The sequence below is a fragment of the Zea mays genome, chromosome 8 (assembly GCF_902167145.1).
Source record: "Zea mays cultivar B73 chromosome 8, Zm-B73-REFERENCE-NAM-5.0, whole genome shotgun sequence".
Lineage (NCBI taxonomy): Eukaryota > Viridiplantae > Streptophyta > Magnoliopsida > Poales > Poaceae > Zea > Zea mays.
The window spans coordinates 55,478,557-55,500,899 of record NC_050103.1 but is presented as its reverse complement, the minus strand read 5'-3'; the positions used below and the strand labels follow the sequence as shown (position 1 = coordinate 55,500,899).

General features: G+C 56.0%; 2 long non-coding RNA genes and 1 pseudogene across 2 annotated transcripts; 1 reads left to right on the top strand and 2 right to left on the bottom strand.

Annotated features, from left to right (window-relative positions):
* Nucleotides 1-3,366: 3,366 nt before the first annotated feature.
* On the bottom strand, nt 3,367-3,798 carry LOC103636940 (uncharacterized; annotated as a pseudogene).
* A 1,907-nt stretch (nt 3,799-5,705) lies between these two features.
* LOC103635207 (uncharacterized) lies at nt 5,706-6,573 on the bottom strand. Its single transcript, XR_557222.4, has 3 exons — nt 6,414-6,573; nt 6,247-6,333; nt 5,706-6,160 (listed from the first exon to the last, which is right to left on the bottom strand). It is a non-coding gene; the product is annotated as an uncharacterized lncRNA (long non-coding RNA).
* Nucleotides 6,574-21,310: 14,737 nt separating this feature from the next.
* LOC103635209 (uncharacterized) lies at nt 21,311-21,910 on the top strand. Its single transcript, XR_557223.4, has 2 exons — nt 21,311-21,431; nt 21,520-21,910. It is a non-coding gene; the product is annotated as an uncharacterized lncRNA (long non-coding RNA).
* The last annotated feature ends 433 nt before the right edge of the window (nt 21,911-22,343 follow it).

Below are 22,343 nucleotides of genomic sequence, written 5' to 3'. Positions count from 1 at the left end.
TAGGATGCTGATAATCCTTTTTCTTTTCACCCCTTCGGCCCCTTTGTCAAGCTTCTCGTAATCCGGGTATTCGAAGTTTAATGCATCCATCACCCGGTTCAGCCTTCGTTTCGGCTGGGTGCCAAAGGCAACAGTCATTAATTGGTCTTCCTTCTTGGTATAGTTGTCAAGAATTTCGTTACACATGGTTTCGATCATTTCTAGCCACTCTTTGCATGGTTTCTTGAACTGTTTCTCAAATTTGAATAGATAAGGGAGCCAAACAAGTTCGTACTTTCCCCCTCCTTTTTCTTAGGTATTCCCAGCCACTAGAGGTCGGAAATGTTCTATTTGCCAAGTACTCTTGTACTAGATCTCTAGTGCTGACTTCGGCAGCTACCACTCTGAATTCCACCTCGGGCAGCTGGCATGGGGAGCCAAGTTGCATGTGGCACAAGGGCCTTGTCATCTCGAAGCTTAATTTCATTGGACTCATGACCATAGTCATCAATTTCTCCCTTTTCTTCTCGTCCGCTTTTATGTAGAACCATTCACTTGTCCAACCGGTCGGCCACTTAGTGCGATAGCCAATTACCAGGGCCTTCGTATCTTTTCGATATGCAAAGTTGTAGCAGCCAAAGTTCTTATGAAGACCATTCGCTCTGTCCTTCGTCTGGTAGTGCAGCTCATGCACCCGACAGAAAGCTTCGGCATTAGCACTCATACCCTGGCTTCGAAGAGCCCATATGTAAACACTGAGTCTAACGATTACATTGGGTGTTAACTGATGAAGGTATATCTCAAAATTCTTTAAAACTTCTCCTATCATGTCATGTAGAGGGAACCGAAGCCCTGCCTTGAAGAAGCTCTTAAAAACAACAACTTCGTCCTCTCTTGGCTGCGGAACCACCTTCGCCCCAGCAAAGCGGACAAGCTTGCTCTCGGCTTCCCCAAAATAGGCCAGCTATTTCATCATAACCATGGCATCTGCTGTCACAGTAGATTTCCCAAATTCAATGTGGCTAGGTTTCATTGGGCTCAGAATACTGTTGTCTTCTTCACTTTCGTTATCACTTTCGCCTTCAGCCACAATCTGTTCAGCTTCAGCATTGGAGGCACCTTCGGCAATAGCCTCCTCTGACGCAACAAGACCTGATCGTCTCATCACTTCTGATATTGGTGTTGTTTCGGTCGCTTCACTCTCGTCTCCCTCACGAGACACCCTAGCATTAGATCTTACCCTGGCCATTTTAGTGTTCAAGCTCTTTAAGACGAAGCTAATCTCAAGTGATGAAGCGCTTGTTTGAAAATGCAATGCAGAAAGCTTCGGCTATGGTTAAAAATTTTTAAACAGCACAACAGTGCGATGATAATGAATGTTGTGGTAACTCTTCACCAACCCGGTTGTTTATATAGTGCTGTAGGGGAAGAAGGCGAACCGCCAAACCGCTTACACTGGCTGAGCGGTGGACCGCCCGAGGCGCAAAATATTTTAATCATTTCTCGGCAACGAGCTAAGGCAAGGTGTTTTTCGGACCTTCAGCATTCCGAAGCCTTCGTGTTTTTCGCGGATCGAGCTCGTTATGAAAAACGATCTAGCACCGCGAAGGGGCTACTATTGGGGGTCTTCTTCTCCGCCGAAGGTCCTCAAGGCAAAAACACCTTTGGCAAAATGATACAATAGCTTGCCAAAGCTACCTTAAGCCTCGGCTCAGCTCCTCAAGACGAAGCTCAATAGCTTTGGCGACAGTGCAAGATGCCGAAGCTCAATAGCTTTGGCTCAGACCAAGCAAAGAAGGAAAAATGACTAGATAGACCTTATTAGTTTTAATTACTTGTAAACGAGTGTTTGGGGGCATGGATGTAATCTTAGCCGGGCTGCGTCTCGTGCCTATAAATAGATGAACATTACCCTCGTACTGTTCAAACTGGATTGTAATCGCTCTCGAGCCATTCTCGCTCTCTCACCTTCTGGCAAGCCGAATGTATCATTATAATATGAATATTGTTAATATTTATTCATGTTTGATGAAGATAAATGAATCATGAATACATAATGGATATTATCTTGATTCCTCTGTATTCCTTCATTTTCTTGTTTATATTCATATTTATATTTACATTATATCATAAAATGATGAAGGTGTGTCCTTCATAACCTTCGTCTGAAAATCATTATATCCGAGAGGAAATAATGTCCAGAGGACGAATGTCCTTAATTATTAACAATTGTGTTGCCTTGTTCTTGATTCATAGCATTTGAGAACAAGTGACCAACATCTTCAAACTTTCATTTGTGTGAAGCCGAAGGTATGCAAGCAAACATTTATTATATTATAAGAAATGATATTTGACTTGGAGTCTTGGATACACAGATAAGTCAGATTTATCTTTTATTATTCACATTTTCTATTATGATAAAAAGATGTACAAATCTTTTGTTTGTCATTTTCATCTTCCATATAACCTTCGGGTTAAGGTGAAATGAAAGAGGAACATGCATTTTGTTAACTTATGCCTTTATACTAGGTAAGTGCCTGTGCGTTGCAACGGGAACATATCTATACTACTCTATTAAGACAATAGCGTCAGCGTTCACAGCCTGTGCCCCCGCCTGCACCTGCCTCGTGTTCCCCTCTCCCCGCATCGACAGGTACTTGGCGCGCAGGAATTTGTCGAGCCCGCCCCACCGTGGGCTCCTCGCGTCCAGGAACGAGCTCGCCGGCTCCGCCTTCAGATCCGTGAAGTTGAAGTCGCGACGGTGGAGAGGTGAAGCTCATCCAGGAAGCTGAAGTTGAAGTCGCGGCGGTGGAGAGGTGGAGCTCGTCGGGTTCAGGCCGGAGAGGTGGAGCTCGTCGAGCGACGCCAGGGTCCGCCCCGGGTGGAGCCGTGCCTCCAGGGCACGCTCGGCGCGGAGCTCGGTGGTCAGGGAGCTCCTGGCGCGCTCGGCCTCGGCGTCCCTGGCCCGGAGGTCCGCCGCGACCTCCAACATCACCTCCCCCGCATCCGCAGGCTGCCGGACTGATCCCCCTCCCGCCGCTCGCGTTCTCCAGCCAGACGTACAACGAGGCGGCGGCGCTGCTCGCGTCCATGTACCCCTCCGTCTTCCTCATCGCCAGGGGCGGCGCCGCGCCGCGTCGCCTCCTCGGCCTCGCCTCCGCGCTCGCCGACGACTCGTCCTGCTCCGACCTCCTCCCGCCGACCTCCTCACATCGATGGAGCGGACCTTGCGTGCGCTGGACCGCCAGATCTCGCAGTTCGTGGCCATGGACCGGCTGATTTGGGCGGACTCTGCCGACGCGGACGCGTTCCTGGAGGCGGTCGACGATCTCATCAGCACCGTGCAGGAGCTGGATGCTGCGGGGACCAACCGCGCCGACGAGCTGCTCAGCCGGTGCATGGCGACGGCGCGTACGCATTGCACCAGAAGAACCGCTGAGGCGGGAGAGGCGCCGGCGCCGGCGGGACCGCGCTCTCGCCGAGCAGCAGCGTGAGCGCGGCGGAGGGCAGCGTCGAGGGGCTGAGCAGTGCGTCGCGGTTTGGCGAGCTGGAGACGAAGAAGGCGTCGTCTAGGGCCAGCGCGCCCTCGTGGAGCGAGCCCAGGGAGCCCGGCGCGGGCTCACCACGCACGCGCTTGGCCAGTGCGCGCGCCGCGAGGCCCGCGGGCATGCGCAACAGGCCGATCAGGAAGTCCATCGCGTCTTTGCGGGCCTCCGCGTACAGCACGCGCCGCGAACGCCTGTCCACCAGCAGCTTCAGCTACGGGCCGCTAGCGGCCGGCGCCGGCTTCACGTCTATAGCTGCCGTCATGGACGCCATTGCTGTGGCTGGTGCTGGCCTGGCCTGGTCTGCTTGATGTTGAGAGCTGCAGAGCTTTCCTTGTACGTGGTCGGGGCATGAAATTAATAATGGTCAGAGCAATGCCAATGGCATTACCAATAAATCTAAATTACCAGATGTTTTCCTTAACTATGGTCTATAGTCCCTATTTGTAGGTCTATTCATTTTTTTCTTATTTTGTTTTGCACGTTGTTTGAGTAGCAACAGGATCGCAAGCTGTTTTTTTTCATACGTCAGGCTTTTGCTGGTGATGATGTTGAAGCTGAATTTGAGAAATCCAAAATGGATGTTTTAAGTGTGAAGAACCCTGAATTTGAAAAGCTTGCTTTTGTTCGTTGCTGGGTCCAGTGGACAGACATCCAACAGAAAAAAGGACTTCCCTCATGGATGCTAAAACACCATGAAGTTGCTAAAAGAAATAGAGAGGAAGCCTTGAAGAGGAAGGACTCAAAGCTTAAGCACGTCATCATTTCTAAACATGTAGATAAGAAGTTAAAGTTGTATTTGATTCGTTACATGCACATGCTTTATGTTTTTGTTATTTATGTAAAGTGCTAATAAAAATATAGAATAACAATTAGTGTTTTTATATCAATATATTTTATCATAGTGCTTCTGCATCTCAATATGTCTTATCATTATATTTTATCAAAGTGCTAATAAAAATATAGAATAACAATCCGTGGATTCTGATACTTCTGAATGGAGATGTGTGTTGTGTAATGGCATGAGAGACAGTACACTCAGGGCTGGACCACTGACGACGAATCTCTGTGCAAACTTTGTCAAGGACTTTGCAAGTAACAACTCCTTGTGCTTCGAAGTAAATCCTGTTTTTATTATAAACAAATAATATTTGGTCACAATAATATTGTTTTACTTGGTTCATTGGAAGGCTTGGAAAGTCACCAAAATATTTTGAAGATTTATTCTGTGGTCTAGCTTGTTTCCAGGAATACAGATTAAGAACCAGTGGTAGGACCCTGTGACAGTTGAGTCTTCTTTCTGTTATCCACATAAATGAACAATTTATTAGGTGCCATTGAATAGTTAGGACTATTTTCAGCTATATAAAATCAAAGAAAATTGCAAGTTAATTCACATATATGTAATAAAGCTTCTTAGTAATTATCTACAGGCACTGTTTGAAATAGAACATGCCAAGTGCTCCCAATGCAAGCTCGATTCTTGCAAGCTTGTCAAACACATTAAACTCTTACCCTTGAAAAAGCGAGAAGAATACATCAGAAAGGTTGCTCCAAACATTGCAAGTACAAAGAAAATGTGCGTGTTGCACATTGATATCATGATTTTCCATGTTCTTTTGCAAATATAGGGCTAACAGACGGCTCCTCTTAACAGTATAACGCACATTTGTACATAAGTTATCATAGTATTATATATTTCTGTTGCAACGCATAGGCACTTACCTATTTACCGTTTAATACACCGATTATTACTGTTACCTCGGATTGAAAATGTCAGCTTTACTGAGCCACGAGTCCATGCTAGATACATGGAGGCCATTTTATTTGGGAATCCGATTTATTTATTTGTTTATTACACGAATAGTCCCTTGTGTTAGGGGTGGTAATAGACAATGATAATTCCTAAAAGGTCTAAAAATATTTAAGTTCCGATACTAATTCAATTCAATTCTTAAATTTTATGTGTAAAATTGAAAGTCCATTGTAATCTTGTACTGACAATCACTGGACATGCAACAATCGATTGCGATGTAAAATTCTTGCAGCTGGACAATGGAAATGTATTCCTTTTGCAGAATGAAATCAATCTAACATTTTAGGGATGGCAACATTTCATCCGTCGACAAATACCCATAGCTTTGATCATATCCAAGATGACAATACAAATACAAATATGCCCAGGGATTGAAGGGCATATAAAACTGAACCAAATAAGCCTCTCTTCCTGAACCGCATCCTGGAGAATTACATCGTTTCAAGGATCACTTCAAAGATTCCAGCAGAGCAAGGAAACGTCTTAATTTCAGGACGGACACAAAAAGGTGTCATTTAAACGTTTCATCAATCATCTATCTTAAATTCTTAATAGCAAGCTAGGTTACAGAAGTGTGCTTTCTTCAACGTCTCTTCCTTCTGCCCCCCTTCTGCTTACCCTTCCCCTTGTGCTTGTCCTTCCTCATCTTCGGTTCCGACATGTCCTTGCCTGATGGTTACGGTGGCGCCAGAAGATGCTTGACGTTCAGTATACCGTTCCTAAAGCGCCCTTCTGTGGCCCTAAGCACTCGGTCCTCTGGCCTTGCCTTGTGAGGTTTGGTGTCCTTGTCCCTCTTCCTAAAGATCCCAAGTAGTTTTTCCTGCATAGAGTTCTCATGTGTCACTCCTTGTTTATGTCCTTGAAAACAGGTTACAAAAAGTGTACCGGATAGGCAGAGTAGCGTACCTCTTCCATTTTCTTCTGTTCTCATTTCTTCTGATTCTTCAGAGTTGGCTTCGCAACACTTAATGGTGTGCGATGCTTCTTAACGGACTGTTTTTCAGATGACATAAACACTGAGATGACAGAGTTTCAAGCCAGAACAGGTGGAGGTTAAGAAAATGAGAGATTACCTTTCCACCCAACTCAACTACTCTGCGGTTCTCGATTTGCTTTCGCCCCTTAAATGTAGGGGCACCTAAAAACAAAGCATCAAGTGAGTCATTGTACATCTCCAAAAACTTGAGACATAGGTGTTTATGTAAGATGCAACAATACAGGGAAAAGGCAAAGATAAATTGAAGAACAAAAAAAACCAAAACGGAAGTCAAACAAGGAACATACTTCTCTTCCATCCAGAATGAAAAGGAACAACAATTCTAATGTCACGTCAAGAGCGTAAAAAGTTGAAAATAATTGCATGAACAAGTCAGAGACCTATAATACCACTATAATTATGTACAAATAGGTTTATGCCCCTGCGATGCTACAAGGAAACACATGGAATCGTTATCTATGTGGTACCGCAAATCAAACAAAGCATAAAATTTATACACATGACACGACAGTATCACCAAGAGAAAATGTTTGGCGTATTTTTAGAGTATTGTAGCCATGGATGCTCTGCCCATTCAACTAACATTGTCAGAAAAGCAATGACAAAATAATTTCATACATACAATTAGTGACAACATAATAGTTTTGAGCATCGTATTTCAATAAAATAAACCCGATGATGGTCACTGCATCTATTTTAGTTCTCGAGATATTTTTAGCCACTGACCCTATAAACCACTATCCCTAAAAGATGTCTCTTGGTGTTAAGCCGTTTAGTAATACATCCAAGCCAAGGTAATTTGAGGTTCCAAGATCCACCCGAAAGAGAAAAAAAGTGAGGGTAAATTAAGAATTTACACACATCCTTTTGTAAAGTGGGCAGACTGTTCAATGATTCCAACGCTCACCAAACCCTGCCCCAATTTCAGAATCATATGAAGGGTCATAGTCCATCATGGAGTTGGCCAGCTGACATTGGACTTGACAACATTACATTTTTTAGAAAGAGATTACGATAGCTGTCGGCGTTTCGAGACCGGGGGGTCCCTAAGCCGACGAGTGAATGTCGCCGCGTGCCCCAGCCTAGATGGGTCGACGCGAGGCCGAGCGCGAAGGGGGGAAGTGAGGCGGCCGGAGACAGGCGTGAGAGAGGTGGGAATCCCGTGGCCTTCGTGTTCGTCCCGCGCCTAGGTCGGGTGCGCTTGCAGTAGGGGGTTACAAGCGCCCACGCGGGAGAGGGAGCGAGCGGCTTCAAGCGAGCACCTGTCTCGTCCTTGTCCCCGCGCGGCCAACCCTCTCTAAGAGGGCCCTGGTCCTTCCTTTTATAGGCGTAAGGAGAGGATACAGGTGTACAATGGGGGTGTAGCAGAGTGCTACGTGTCTAGCGGAGGAGAGCTAGCGCCCTAAGTACACGCCATCGTGGCGGGCGGAGAGATTTTGGTGCCTGGTTTGTGTGATGTCGTGGCCGTCGGAGGAACGCTGGAGCCTGGCGGAGGGACAGCTGTCGGGGCTGTCGAGTCCTTGCTGACGTCCTCTTGCTTCCGTAAGGGGGCCGTGAGCCGCCATCGTCAAGGAGCGTGTGGGGCGCCATCATTGCCTATCTAGCGGAGCGAGCCAGATGGGATGCTGGTCTTGTTCCCCGTAGCCTGAGTCAGCTTGGAGTAGGGTAATGATGGCGCTTCCCGTTGATGTGGCTGGCCCGCGCCCTAGGTTGGGCGATGTGGGGGCTTCTCCGAGGTCGAGGTCGAGTCCGTCTTCCGCGGCCGAGGTCGAGTCCGAGCCCCTAGGTCGGGCGAGGCGGAGGCCGTTGGCTGAGGCCGGGGCGGAGTTGGTCGGGCGGAGCGGAATTCGTCATCTTCTGGGACTGAGCCCAAGTCCGAGCCCTGGGTCGGGCGGAGCGGAGTTCGCCGTCTTCCGGGGCTTTGCCCGAGTCCGAGCCCTGGGTCGGGCGAAGCGGAATTCGTCGTCTTCTGGGGCTGAGCCCAAGTCCGAGCCCTGGGTCGGGCGGAGCGGAGTTCGCCGTCTTTCGGGGCTTAGCCCGAGTCCGAGCCCTGGGTTGGGCGGAGCGGAGTTCGCCGTCTTCCGGGGCTTAGCCCGAGTCCGAGCCCTAGGTCGGGCGGAGCGGAGCTTCCTATGGTGCCTGCGGCCGGGCCTGACTGCCTGTCAGCCTCACTCTGTCAAGTGGCACCGCAGTTGGAGCGGCGCAGGCGGCGCTGTCTTTCTGTCAGACCGGTCAGTGGAGCGGCGAAGTGACGGCGGTCACTTCGGCTCTGTCGGCTGAGGGGCACGCGTCAGGATAAAGGTGTCAGGCCACCTTTGTATTAAATGCTCCTGCGATTTGGTCGGTCGGTGCGGCGATTTGGTCAAGGTTGCTTCTTGGCGAAGACAGGGCCTCGGGCGAGCCGGAAATATGTTCGCCGCTGGAGGGGGGCCTCGGGCGAGGCAGAGATCCTCCGGGGTCGGCTGCCCTTGTCCGAGGCTAGACTCGGGCGAGGCGTGATCAAGTCCCTCAAATGGACTGATTCCTGACTTAATCGCACCCATCATGCCTTTGCAGCTTTATGCTGATGGGGGTTACCAGCTGAGAATTAGGAGCCTTGAGGGTACCCCTAATTATGGTCCCCGACAGTAGCCCCCGAGCCTCGAAGGGAGTGTTAGCACTCGCTTCGAGGCTTTCGTCGCACTTTTTTGCAAGAGGACCAGCCTTTCTCAGTTGCGTTTTGTTCCGGTGGGTGCGCGCGAGCGCACCCGCCGGGTGTAGCCCCCGAGGCCTCGGAGGAGTGGTTTGACTCCTCTGAGGTCTTAATGCCTCGCGCAATTCTTCGGCTGGTCTGGTCGTTCCCTCATGCGAGCTGGCCGTAGCCCGGGTGTACGGTCGGTTCCCAAGTTCTCGGGCTGGTATGTTGACGCTGTCAACGGTTTGGCCGGAGCCGGGTTTGCGAGAGCAGCCCCCGAGCCTCTGCACGGGGCGAGAGGGCGATCAGGGACAGACTCGACTTTTTTACATACTCCCCTGCGTCGCCTTTCCGCAAGGAGGAGGGGGGAAGAGCGCCATGTTGCCCTCGGTGGGCGCCGAACATGGTGTCTCCGGTGAGCTGCAGGCGGGTGATCCGAGCGGACGTCCGTGCCCCATTCGTTAGGGGTCGGCTAGAGGCCCAGAGGCGCGCCCAAAAGTACCTGCGGGTGATCTGCCGGACCCGGTCCCCTGGCGACGGGGTCCGAGGGCTCGATGCCTCCCTCTGATGGGATTCCGTTACAAGATCGTTCCCGCTGGTCTCGGAAATGTCCTAGGGTACCTCGGGAGCGCAGCCCGAGCCTTGGTTATGTATCGAACGTACCCATGGTCATCCCTCGCTCTGTGTCTGAGGCGGATGTGAACCCTTCGGGGGCCAGCCTTCGAACCCCTGATCAGTAGTGGGCGCGGAGCTCGAGTAGCCTGAGGTGGCCGTTGAACCCTTCCGAGGGGCCGGCCTTCGAACCCCTGACCAGTAGTGGGTGTGGAGCCCACGTGCTCTGAGGCGGCTGTTGAACCCTTCCGAGGGGCCAGCCTTCGAACCCCTGATCAGTAGGGAGGCTCGGAGCCTGGTTCCTTCACGGGGAAGGATCCTTTTCGGGGTATCCCCCTTTCCCGGTCCCTGTTGCAAGAGAGAGAAAGAGGAAAAAAGGAAAAGGATACGAGGTCGAACGACGCGGCGTACCTTTTTAGACGCGGTCATTTTGGCGAAGGCGAAGCGTCGCTCGCTTCCCCTGCCAGAGGCGCCGCCTGTCCCACCGCGGAGTTAATGCGACGGGGCGAGTGGTTCGCGGGGCGGCCGTTGCGCGTGCGCGAGCCGTTCGAGGAACGACTGTTTCGCTTCGTGTTTTTGAATCCCGCGGCCGGTCCGTGCGGAACGTTGAACCGGTCTCGCCTTGGTCTTTATATACTCGGGGGAGGGTCTGGCGATGGTTCTTTGCTCCGCTTCCTGCCTCCCTCTTAGGTTTCCGCAACCTGAGAGACTTAGCCAGAGAAAAGGAAACCGCCCACCCTGTCCTTTGCGCCGCCACCCCTTCTGCTCGGTGATGGCCGACCGGGTGGCCATCATCTCGCCGCGCGACCCATGGCCTTTCTCCACAGTGACGGCGGGTGACCTGGAGGATCTTGTTGCTGAGGGTTTACTTCGCCCTCTCTCTGATGAGAGGCGGTCGAAATGGATTCCCCCCGTGAGCGGAGCCGCTCCGTCCCCACCGCCGGGGTACATCGTGAGCTTCGTCTCCTTCCACGAGCGGGGATTTGGTGTGCCGGCGAGCCGCTTTATGTGGGCGATCCTGCACCACTACAGGGTGGAGTTGCACAACCTCAGCCCCAACTCCATCTCGCAGGCTGCCATCTTCGTAGCGGTGTGCGAGGGGTACTTGGGGATCGCCCCTCACTGGGACTTGTGGACTCATCTCTTTTTTGCGGAGCTTTTCGCTTCGCCGACGGGGGAGAGAAAGGTCCGCGCGGCAGTGCGGGCCGGCGGCTGCATCCTTCAGCTGAGGCAGTCGTGGGCGTCGGTGTATATTCCTGCCATCCTTGCGTCCTCGAACAAAGGGTGGCAGCGCCGGTGGTTCTACCTCCGGAATGACGGCGAGTTGCTCCCGCCGTTTTCCCAGCGAGTAGTCACCGTCGCCGCCGATGCTTGGCGCCACGGGACCCCGCACGAAAGGCAGAAGAACCTCAAACCCCTTCTCAAGGCCTTGGAGGCATTGCGGAAAGGGGGACTCACCGCCGTGGGAGTGATTGCCGCCATCCACCGCCGAAGGGTGCTTCCCTTGGCGGAGCGACGGTTGCCGCTCTGGGAGATGACACTGGAGGCTGACTTGGAGGGCTCGCGAATGTCCTCGGATCCTCTTCCCTTCGATGTTCTTCACGGGCGGGTGGCCGTCGCGTTGGGGAAACTGGACCCCAGCGCCTTCTCCCAGCCTTTGATGCGCCCTGACCAAGGGTGCGTGACTCTAGTGAGTGTCCGCTCCTTCCTTCCTCTTGCATCGGGTTGCCCCAGGTTCTTATGGTCGGGATTTCCATCCGTCTTCAGGAGGTAGGGTGGCACAAGCCTTCCCTGCCACGGGTCCCGCAGGATGCGGTGGACCGAGCAGCACGGCGGGTTGCCACGGAGGAGAAGAAGAAAAAGAAGGACGCGGAGAAGGCTCGGGCCCGCGAGCGGATGCGGGCTCGAGACGCCTTGGAAAAGCTCCGTCGTCGGCAGGAGAGGGAGGGGCTCCCGAGGGAGCCGTTGCCGGAAACGCCTGATGACGACGACGATGATGAAGATGATGACGAGGAAGACGACCTGGCTGCCCGCCTCGGCTTCAGCCCAGGCTTGAGGTCAGGCCAGGAGCCGTCAAGCCAGCCCCCGAGTGGGCTGATGCCGTCGGTCCCCGGAGTCGGGACGCCGAGGTCCCGGCCCGAAGAGCGGGGGCAGATCGAGAGGGTACTTGACCCCTCGGCTGGGGGAGTTGAGGCGACCCCGGGGAGCCAGGCCGAGGCGTCTGTTCCCCGAGAGCCGTCGCCCACGCCGGCAGCACAGGAGAGCGACCCTCAGGTCGCTGTGGCGGTGCCTGGGCAGTCCGCCTCCCGGGCGTCCAAAGCGCCCAAAGCAAGGGTGGTGCCGAAGCTGCCGGCAAAGCGGACCTCGGCGGCGACTTCGGGGGTCGAGATCCGAGAGACCTCCCCTTAGGCACGGTTGATCATGGCCCGGAGCGGGTAAGTATCTCGGAACGTCTTCGTCCTAGCTTTTCATTCGTATGTCCTGACCGTGATTTTTCTTTCCTCCTCAGCAAGCGAAGCCATGGCCTAACCGATCTGGCTCCCCGAAAGGCCCTTAAGACGGCGTCGGCTTCAGCAGCCGGCGCCGCTCCGAGCCTTGCCGTTCAGCTGACCTTCTCGCAAGGCGCTCCACAGCAGGGGGCTCAGGCGGCACCAGTCGCCGTGGAGCGAGTTCCCGAGGCCGGCTCTTCTGCCGAGGTGGCCATCGTGCTAGGGGAGGCGACTGACGCGGACGTGGCCCCGGCCCCACTGGACGTGTTGACGGTGCTGGCACCTGTTGCTACTGAAGCCGCTGCCATCCCAGTCGGGGAGCGATCTGTCGCTGCCGACGCTGAGACGGCCGAGGCGTTGGCGCTTGGTGCCTCGGAGGAGGGGGGCATGGAGACGCGATCCATTTCGCCGAGCGGCAGCCTTGTCGCCGCGCGGCGGAGCTCCGAGGGTCGGCGCCAGTTGCTCCGGTTCCGGACCCGCGGGGCCTCGGATCCCTTCTTCGTTCTCGACGATGAGCGGGAGGAGCAGTCCTGGGACGAGCTCCGCGAGTGTGCCGAAGCAACGGTGGGGTTGCTCCGGTCGTCACTGGAGGTTTTCTGCAGGGACGTCCCCAAAATCCTCCAGGTAACGGTTTCAGGCATACCTTTTCTTTTTTGTGACCAAGGCGTCTTTCGTGACGCCCCGCTTCCTTCCCTCAGGATCTGACGGATCTGAGCGCCGCCAAGTCATCGTTCATCCGCCACGAGGTCGACGTCTGGGGCTCGCTGCAATCCCTGAGGACCTCGCTCGCCGGGGCTACTGCGCGCCTCTCTCAGCAGGGCGCTGAGGCGGCGGACCTTCGGTTGCTCTGCACCGATCTGAGAGCCGAGGCGGCAGCGGCTCGCGTGGAGGCGGCAGCGGCGCGCGCAGAAGTGCAACGACAGCAGTCGAAGCTCGACCGGATCGTCGATGAGCGGGACCACTCTCGGGGCCGGGCTGCCGAGGCCGAGAGCCGGGCTGGAGCCCTTGCAGCCGACCTAGCCGTAGCCCAGGTTGCAGCCTCGGAGCAGCGTGCCCGAGCCGGAGGTACGCCTTGGCCCATTTCGGTTTTCGTTTTAGCTTGTTTCCTCCGCTTGTGTTTGAGATCTTTCGTTCTGGCTGTTCGCAGAGCTCGAGTCCGCCCTTGATGAGTCCGCCAAGGCGCTCGCCGAGGCGCTCGCCGGGGCGGCCGAGCAGAGGGAGGCCGACCACGCGGCCATGTCCGAGGCCGTCTCGGACTTCTGCCGGGTCCTTGGCTCCGGCGACGTCCCCTCAGGAAGCTCCCCTCAAAGTCGCCTGCAGGCCTTGGGCGATCATGTGCGCGGCAGACTCTGCGAGGCGCTAAACCACGGCGTCAGGCGGGCCTTCGCCGTGCTCGCTTCCCACTACGTCGTGGACCTGGAGCGGGTCAGCGAGGGGTATTGCCTTCCTGATGAAGATGAAGCCGCCCTGGCAGAAGTCCAGAGGCTCGATGCGGCCGCCGCGGGTCCGAGCGCAGTGCTGGCGACCACCTTCGCGGCAGAGATCCTCCCGCCTGCGCCGTCGTCCGAAACCGGGATGGACTTTGCCGAGGGCGGGGACGAAGCCGAAGGCGCGGCTCCTCCCCGTGGCGACGCCTAACTCTGTCGGAGCAGTTTCTGTTGGATGCACGTGTGTCTTTCTGCGGCCACTGAGGCCTGAACACTTTATTACCGTTGCATAAAGTCGTGTTCTTTTCCCTTTCATTTTGCATGTCCGGCCCCGCCTGTCAGTAGCAGGGTGGCTTCCCCAAGTAGGGGTCACTTTTCGTGGCGGGTGACGAGCGAGGTGTCCGTAACCCAGAGGCGTAGGAGTCCCTCGGCTCAGTCAGCCTTGCCACTTACATGCACCCGCGTTCGCTCCTTGGGGTCCTGCTTCCGACATAGCCGGGGGAACGCAAAAGCCTTTTCGATTGAAAATTTTGACACAGAGGGGTTCCCCCCTTTTTAGCCCCCGAGGGAGGGTCGGGCTCTGCCGAGGCAGGGCTGACCCTTCCTTGATGACTAAAACTTGCGTGGGGGCAAGGTAAGCGAACAACTTGAAAGCATCTTAAGGGTAGAGGCGACGTAGCTGTTAGATGTTCGAAGTGTTGGTGCAGACCTCGCCTTGACTGTCGGCCAGTTCGTTTGTTCCGGGCTTCAGAACTTGGGCGATGACAAGCGGCCCTTCCCAGGGGTGCGTGTAGCCCCCGGGTGTCTCCAACAAGGGCTCGGGGTGCGGTGGTGGAGCTCCTCCCCATCCCTCAGCAAGACGAACGACTTGGCGCGCCGCGCCAAACGCCGAGCTTTGGCTCGGTCGAGGGGTAGCTCTCCTTGGTGGAGATATTGTAGGTACGAGGTCTGTCAGCTTCGATTAGGAGTGACCCCGCTTCGCTCCTCCTCGACGCGCAGTGCCTCGCCCTCGGGTGCCGAGGGTGCCTCGGGCCGAGCTGAGGGTGCCTCTTGCCGTGCCGATGATGCCTCGGACTGAGCCGAAGGTACCTCGGGCTGGGCCGAGGGTGCCTCGGGCTCGGGAGTGTCGTCGACTTTGACGGAGGGTTGATGCAGGTCTCGGGAGCAGGCTCCCGGGGGAAACGTTATTCGCCCCGAGGCGGTACAGAGGCAGGCCCCCTTTTGCCGAGGTGCGGGATGAAAAAGGCTGAGGGCCGCAAGACATCCCATGACTCTCTGTACGCCTTTCAAGTCCTTGATGGGCCCCATGCTGGTGATGGCTGCGATCTTCTCCGGGTTGGCTTCGATGCCCCGCTCGGAGGCGATGAACCCCAAGAGCATGCCTCGGGGCACCCCGAAGACACACTTTTCGGGATTGAGCTTGACGCCTTTCGCCTTGAGACATCGGAATGTCACTTCAAGGTCGGAAAGGACGTCGGAGGCTTTCCTTGTCTTGACTATGATGTCATCGACGTAGGCCTCGACCGTGCGGCCAATGTGTTCGCCGAACACATGGTTCATGCACCGCTGGTACGTCGCGCACGCATTCCTCAAGCCGAACGGCATGGTAACATAGCAGTACATGCCGAAGGGTGTGATGAAAGAAGTCGCGAGCTAGTCGGACTCTTTCATCCTGATTTGGTGATACCCTGAGTAGGCATCGAGGAAAGACAGGGTTTTGCACCCAGCAGTGGAATCCACGATTTGATCGATGCGAGGCAGAGGGTAGGGAACCTTCGGACATGCTTTGTTCAGACCAGTGTAGTCCACACACATCCACCATTTCCCTCCTTTCTTTCTCACAAGCACAGGGTTGGCAAGCCATTCGGGATGGAATACCTCTTTGATGAACCCTGCCTCCATTAGCTTGTGGATCTCCTCGCCTATGGCTCTGCGCTTTTCTTCGTCGAATCGGCGCAGAGGCTGCTTGACGGGTCGGGCTCCGGCTCGGATGTCCAGTGAGTGCTCGGCGACATCCCTCGGTATGCCGGGCATGTCCGAGGGACTCCACGCAAAGACGTCGGCGTTCGCGCGGAGAAAGTCGACGAGCACTGCTTCCTATTTGGGATCGAGCTTGGAGCCGATCCGGACTTGCTTGGAGGCGTCGCTGCTGGGGTCGAGGGGGACGGACCTAACCGTCTCCGCTGGCTCGAAGTTGCCGGCATGACGCTTCACGCCTGGCACCTCCTTAGAGAGGCTCTCCAGGTCGGCGATGAGGGCCTCGGCGTACTCCACGCACTCCACGTCGCATTCAAACGCGTGTTTGTACGTGGGGCCGACGGTGATGACCCCGTTGGGGCCCGGCATCTTGAGCTTCAGGTAGGTGTAGTTGGGGACGGCCATGAACTTCACGTAGCATGGCCTCCCCAGTACCGCGTGGTAGGTTCCTCGGAACCCGACCACCTCGAACGTCAGGGTCTCCCTTCGGAAGTTGGAGGGTGTTCCGAAGCAGACGGGAAGGTCGAGTTGTCCGAGGGGCTAGACGCGCTTCCCGGGAATGATCCCATGGAAAGGCGCAGCGCCTGCCCGGACCGAGGACAGATCAATACGCAGAAGCCCGAGGGTCTCGGCGTAGATGATGTTGAGGCTGCTGCCTCCGTCCATGAGGACCTTGGTGAGCCTGACGTCGCCGATGATGGGGTCGACGACGAGCGGGTATTTCCCCGGGCTCGGCACATGGTCGGGGTGGTCGGCTTGGTTGAAGGTGATGGGCTTGTCGGACCAGTCTAGGTAGACTGGCGCCGCCACCTTCACCGAACAGACCTCCCGGCGCTCTTGCATGCGGTGCCGAGCCGAGGCGTTCGCCGCTTGCCCACCGTAGATCATGAAGCAGTCGTGGACCTCGGGGAACTCTCCTGCCTGGTGATCTTCCTTCTTGTCGTCGTCGTGGGCCCTGCCACCCTCCGCGGGTAGCCCGACCCTGTGGAAGTGGCGCCGAAGCATGACGCACTCCTCAAGGGTGTGCTTGACGGGCCCCTAGTGGTAGGGGCATGGCTCCTTGAGCATCTTGTCAAAGAGGTTGGCACCTCCGGGGGTTTCCGAGGGTTCTTGTACTCGGCGGCGGCGACAAGGTCCGCGTTGGCGGCGTCGCGTTTCGCTTGCGACTTCTTCTTGCCCTTCTTCTTGGCGCCGCGCTGAGTTGACGCCTCGGGGGCATCTTCCGAAGGGCGGCCCTGGGGCTGCTTGTCCTTCCGGAAGATAGCCTCGACCGCCTCCTGGCCAGAGGCGAACTTGGTGGCCATGTCCATCAGCTCGCTCGCCCTAGTGGGGGTCTTGCGACCCAGCTTGCTCACCAGGTCGCGGCAGGTGGTGCCGGCGAGGAACGCGCCGATGACATCCGAGTCGGTGATGTTGGGCAGCTCGGTGCGCTGCTTTGAGAATCGCCGGATGTAGTCTCGGAGAGACTCTCCCGGCTGCTGTCGGCAGCTTCGAAGGTCCCAGGAATTCCCGGGGCGCACGTACGTGCCCTGGAAATTTCCGGCGAAAGCTTGGACTAGGTCCTCCCAGTTGGAGATCTGCCCCGGAGGCAGGTGCTCCAACCAGGCGCGAGCGGTGTCGGAGAGGAACAGGGGGAGGTTGCGGATGATGAGGTTGTCATCGTCCGTTCCACCCAGTTGGCAGGCCAGACGGTAGTCCGCGAGCCACAGTTCCGGTCTCGTCTCCCCCGAGTACTTCGTGATAGTAGTCGGGGGTCGGAACCGGGTCGGGAACGGCGCCCGTCGTATGGCCCAACTGAAGGCCTGTGGACCGGGTGGTTCGGGCGAGGGACTCCGATCCTCCCCGCTGTCGTAGCGTCCCCCACGCCTGGGGTGGTAGCCTCGGCGCACCCTCTCGTCGAGGTGGGCCCGACGATCGCGGTGATGGTGCTCGTTGCCGAGGCGACCCGGGGCCGCAGGCGCTATGTTGCGCGTGCGCCCGGTGTAGACCGAGGCTTCCCGCATGAATCGGGAAGTCGCGGCATGATGTTCCGAGGGGTACCCCTGCCTTCGGGAGGCGGAGCTCTCGACCCGCCGGACCGCGGCGCCTTCCAGGAGATTCTTGAGCTCTCCCTGGATTCGCCGTCCCTCGGTGGTTGATGGCTCCGGCATCGCGCGGAGGAGCATTGCTGCTGCTGCCAGGTTCTGGCCGACCCCACTAGATGCAGGCGGCGGCCTGACCCTGACATCGTCGGCGATGCGGTGCTGGAAGCCCTGGGGTAGATGACGCATTTCTCCGGCCGGAGGTTGGCCCGCCCATGCCTGCCCGACGTCTCGGCGGATTGGCTCAAGCGCTCCTGCTCCCTCGTCGAGCCTGGCTTGCACCCCGTGGATTTGCTCGAGCTGTGGGTCGTGACCCCCCGCTGGAACGGGGACCACAGCTAGCTCCCGTGGGATGTCAACGCGAGGCACCGGCCTAGGGAGATCACCGTCCTCCGGCATGCCGAGATGGTTGCCTTCGGAGGGACCCCCTAGATCGACGTGGAAACATTCGTGGCTTGGGCCGCAGTCCTCGTCGCCGAGGCTGCGGCTACCGTCGGAACAGTTGGAAAGGCAGTAGTCGCATGCGGTCATAAAGTCCCGCATGGCACTGGGGTTGCCAAGTCCGGAGAAATCCCAACAAAAGCTGGGCCCGTCGTCTTCCTCGGCCCCAGAGGGCCCGTAGGTCGAGACGTCCGTCAGCCGGTCCCAAGGTGACCGCATACGAAACCCCAGAGGGTTCGGACTCGCCTCTACGAGAGCGTCCGCCAGAGCGAAGCCGCTAGGCGGATCGAGGCTGAATCCGAAAGGCGTGGGATGGGAATCGGTCGGTACCTCTTGGTCGACGGGCGGTGATGAAGTCACGTCGGGGACTGACTGCACCGTCGTCTCAGGTACGAGGGTGACACCTAGCAAGCCTTCCGCGAGCGTGCTGGCGTCGTCCGTTTGCTCGGGATTGGCGTGTCGCGGGGAGGCAGCGCTCGTCTTCGTCTCAAGCGCGAGGTCGATGCCCGGCGCGCCCCCCGTTGGGGTGCTGGCGTTGTCGACTCGCTCGACAGTCGACGAGGCGCTGCCTCCTGCTTGGCCTTGGTTGCCCCGCCTCCTCTTCCGTCGGCGGGGAAGAGGACGGGGCGAGCTCGAAGGTTGTTCTTCCACCACGTGGGGAAGACGTCGTCGATTCCGCCGCCGGCGGGCGGGCTGTCAGCCGCCATTGTCGCTGTTGCCCGGCAGTGGAAAGAGTATCATGTCGTAGCTGTCGTCGAGGGACATGAACTCAAGGCTCCCGAAACGGAGCACCGTCCCGGGCCGGAGAGGTTGCTGGAGACTGCCCATCTGGAGCTTGACGGGAAGCTGTTCGTCAACACGCAGCAGGCCCCTACCTGGCGCGCCAACTGTCGGCGTTTCGAGACCGAGGGGTCCCTAAGCCGACGAGTGAATGTCGCCGCGTGCCCCAGCCCAGATGGGTCGACGCGAGGCCGAGCGCGAAGGGGGGAAGTGAGGCGGCCGGAGACAGGCGTGAGAGAGGTGGGAATCCCGCGGCCTTCGTGTTCGTCCCGCGCCCAGGTCGGGTGCGCTTGCAGTAGGGGGTTACAAGCGCCCACGCGGGAGAGGGAGCGAGCGGCTTCAAACGAGCGCCTGTCTCGTCCTCGTCCCCGCGCGGCCAACCCTCTCTAAGAGGGCCCTGGTCCTTCCTTTTATAGGCGTAAGGAGAGGATCCAGGTGTACAATGGGGGGTGTAGCAGAGTGCTACGTGTCTAGCGGAGGAGAGCTAACGCCCTAAGTACACGCCATCGTGGTGGCCGGAGAGATTTTGGTGCCTGGTTTGTGTGATGTCATGGCCGTCGGAGGAGCGCTGGAGCCTGGCGGAGGGACAGCTGTCAGGGCTGTCGAGTCCTTGCTGACGTCCTCTTGCTTCCGTAAGGGGGCCGTGAGCCGCCATCATCAGGGAGCGTGCGGGGCGCCATCATTGCCTATCTGGCGGAGCGAGCCAGATGGGACGCCGGTCTTGTTCCCCGTAGCCTGAGTCAGCTTGGAGTAGGGTAATGATGGCGCTTCCCGTTGATGTGGTCGGCCCGCGCCCTAGGTTGGGCGATGTGGGGGCTTCTCCGAGGTCGAGGTCGAGTCTGTCTTCCGCGACCGAGGTCGAGTCCGAGCCCCTAGGTCGGGCGAGGCGGAGGCCGTTGGCTGAGGCCGGGGCAGAGTTGGTCGGGCGGAGCGGAATTCGTCGTCTTCTGGGGCTGAGCCCAAGTCCGAGCCCTGGGTCGGGCGGAGCGGAGTTCGCCGTCTTCCGGGGCTTAGCCCGAGTCCGAGCCCTGGGTCGGGCGGAGTGGAGTTCGCCGTCTTCCGGGGCTTAGCCCGAGTCCGAGCCCTGGGTCGGGCAGAGCGGAATTCGTCGTCTTCTAGGGCTGAGCCCAAGTCCGAGCCCTGGGTCGGGCGGAGCGGAGTTCGCCGTCTTCCGGGGCTTAGCCTGAGTCCGAGCCCTAGGTCGGGCGGAGCGGAGTTCGCCGTCTTCCGGGGCTTAGCCCGAGTCCGAGCCCTGGGTCGGGCAGAGCGGAATTCGTCGTCTTCTAGGGCTGAGCCCAAGTCCGAGCCCTGGGTCGGGCGGAGCGGAGTTCGCCGTCTTCCGGGGCTTAGCCCGAGTCCGAGCCCTGGGTCGGGCGGAGCGGAGTTCGCCGTCTTCCGGGGCTTAGCCCGAGTCCGAGCCCTGGGTCGGGCGGAGCGGAGCTTCCTATGGTGCCTGCGGCCGGGCCTGACTGCCTGTCAGCCTCACTCTGTCAAGTGGCACCGCAGTTGGAGCGGCGCAGGCGGCGCTGTCTTTCTGTCAGACCGGTCAGTGGAGCGGCAAAGTGACGGCGGTCACTTCGTCTCTATCGGCTGAGGGGCGCGCGTCAGGATAAAGGTGTCAGGCCACCTTTGTATTAAATGCTCCTGCGATTTGGTCGGTCGGTGCGACGATTTGGTCAAGGTTGCTTCTTGGCGAAGACAGGGCCTCGGGCGAGCCAGAAATATGTTCGCCGCTGGAGGGGGGCCTCGGGCGAGGCGGAGATCCTCCGGGGTCGGTTGCCCTTGTCCGAGGCTAGGCTCGGGCGAGGCGTGATCAAGTCCAGCAGGTCAACATCTCGATTTGTTGGTTAACCAAAGAGCTCAAACCAAATGAATGAATGCAATGGGTTGAAGCTGCAATAATAAAAGAACAAGTGTCAGTAAAGGTTAACTCTTGCTAAAGCTCTTCTTTTTTTGGAAAACAAGGATTTCATCAACCTCAGCCTCTACGGAAGGCAGGATCTATGGTTTATTACATGTGAAAGCGGTATAAACAAGATCACTGGTGTAGCACCCAAATGAGGATAACCAGAACAACTGCTTGATAATTTTTTAATAGATCCAATTATTCCAAATTTTATGCAAATCAATTATGTTTGGCTAAAGCAAACTGGAGCTGCAGAAGGGTACTCGAATAACATGCATAAAGTTTCATGTGTCCAAGACGCAGGCTGGTGAAACTCACAGTACATCGGAATTGAATTGAGAACCATGAGCAACAAAGAATTGACTGAATACTGGAGACTTGTATGCATTTTCCCCACATAAGTAACTCAAAATGATTAGGCTGGCAACAATTATCTAGTCAAAACTCTTAAATCTTACTAAAACATGGGAAGTCTAGGAGGCAGGGTGGGTTTGCGGCGAGATCCGCCTTATGAACGAAGGCGTCTGTAATCCATCTGTGACAAATATGCATCTCCAAGGCGGACTTAAATTATTACTTTGCTTGCAGGAGCTATAGCCCTCGTTATCGCTCTCCAAGGCGCTGTACTCCTTCACCGGCTCGTGGACGCAGCTATAGCAGGTCGCCATAGTACAACTGTGACAAATATGCATCTCCCTCGTTAACGGGTATGCAAACAAGCAAAAATACAATGCTTTCTTCCTGGAGAGCTTTGTAGAATACATATAACTCACATTTCTGTGTGCTGTTATGCAGAGTAATGATGGCAGATACTGGTGTAGCAGGAGCTTGGCCTGAAGCCCGTGCCTGATTCTTCTCTGTGTGAGGACTTGGTTCTTGGTTTGGCTGTGGGGAACAAATTTGGAACTGTCGTCAACTGCATGACTTCAGTTCAGGTTTAAAACCTTATCTAGCTTATTGTGATTGTCTTGATTATGCCATTAAAGAACTTTTAAGATTTGTGTATTATGCCACTAAGACATATTACCTTCTGTGTTAAAAATGCATGTTCTGCTTAAACGACTCGGCCAACTATGGCTCTCAGTTGTAGTCTTCATGGTTTTGTTCCTCCATTCTTGGCACGTCCTTATCTGCAAATGAATGTCAACCTTCCATTACTATCTGCCTGCGATGTTTCATCATGAAATTCTTCACCAAAGATGCTACTTCGTCACAAATTAGTAACATTCTTTCCCCCATATAGTTGATATGGTTCGAGTGTACTGAGCACTAACAATTGCAGCTCATGAAAATAAGACCCTTGATTTTTGTCATAGAACAAGAGCGGCTATTTTAATTGTAGCACTCACATGAAAATAAATCTACTCTGCATGCCGAGGATTGAGGCGACTGAAGTGTGAGCCTTCAGCTGCACCTGACATAGTTGATATAGTTTATGATTTCATCGAGCATCACTGCCTTGCCCACCACCCAAAATGAGAAACATTTTACTCTAAATTCAAACCTAAGCAGCACACCAAACTACTCGAGTGACAACAAGTGCCTGATGTTAATTGAGTGAGTGAGTGAGAGTGTCTTCTCGGTTACCTTGTTGCAACTCGGCACGAGATCCTGTAGCG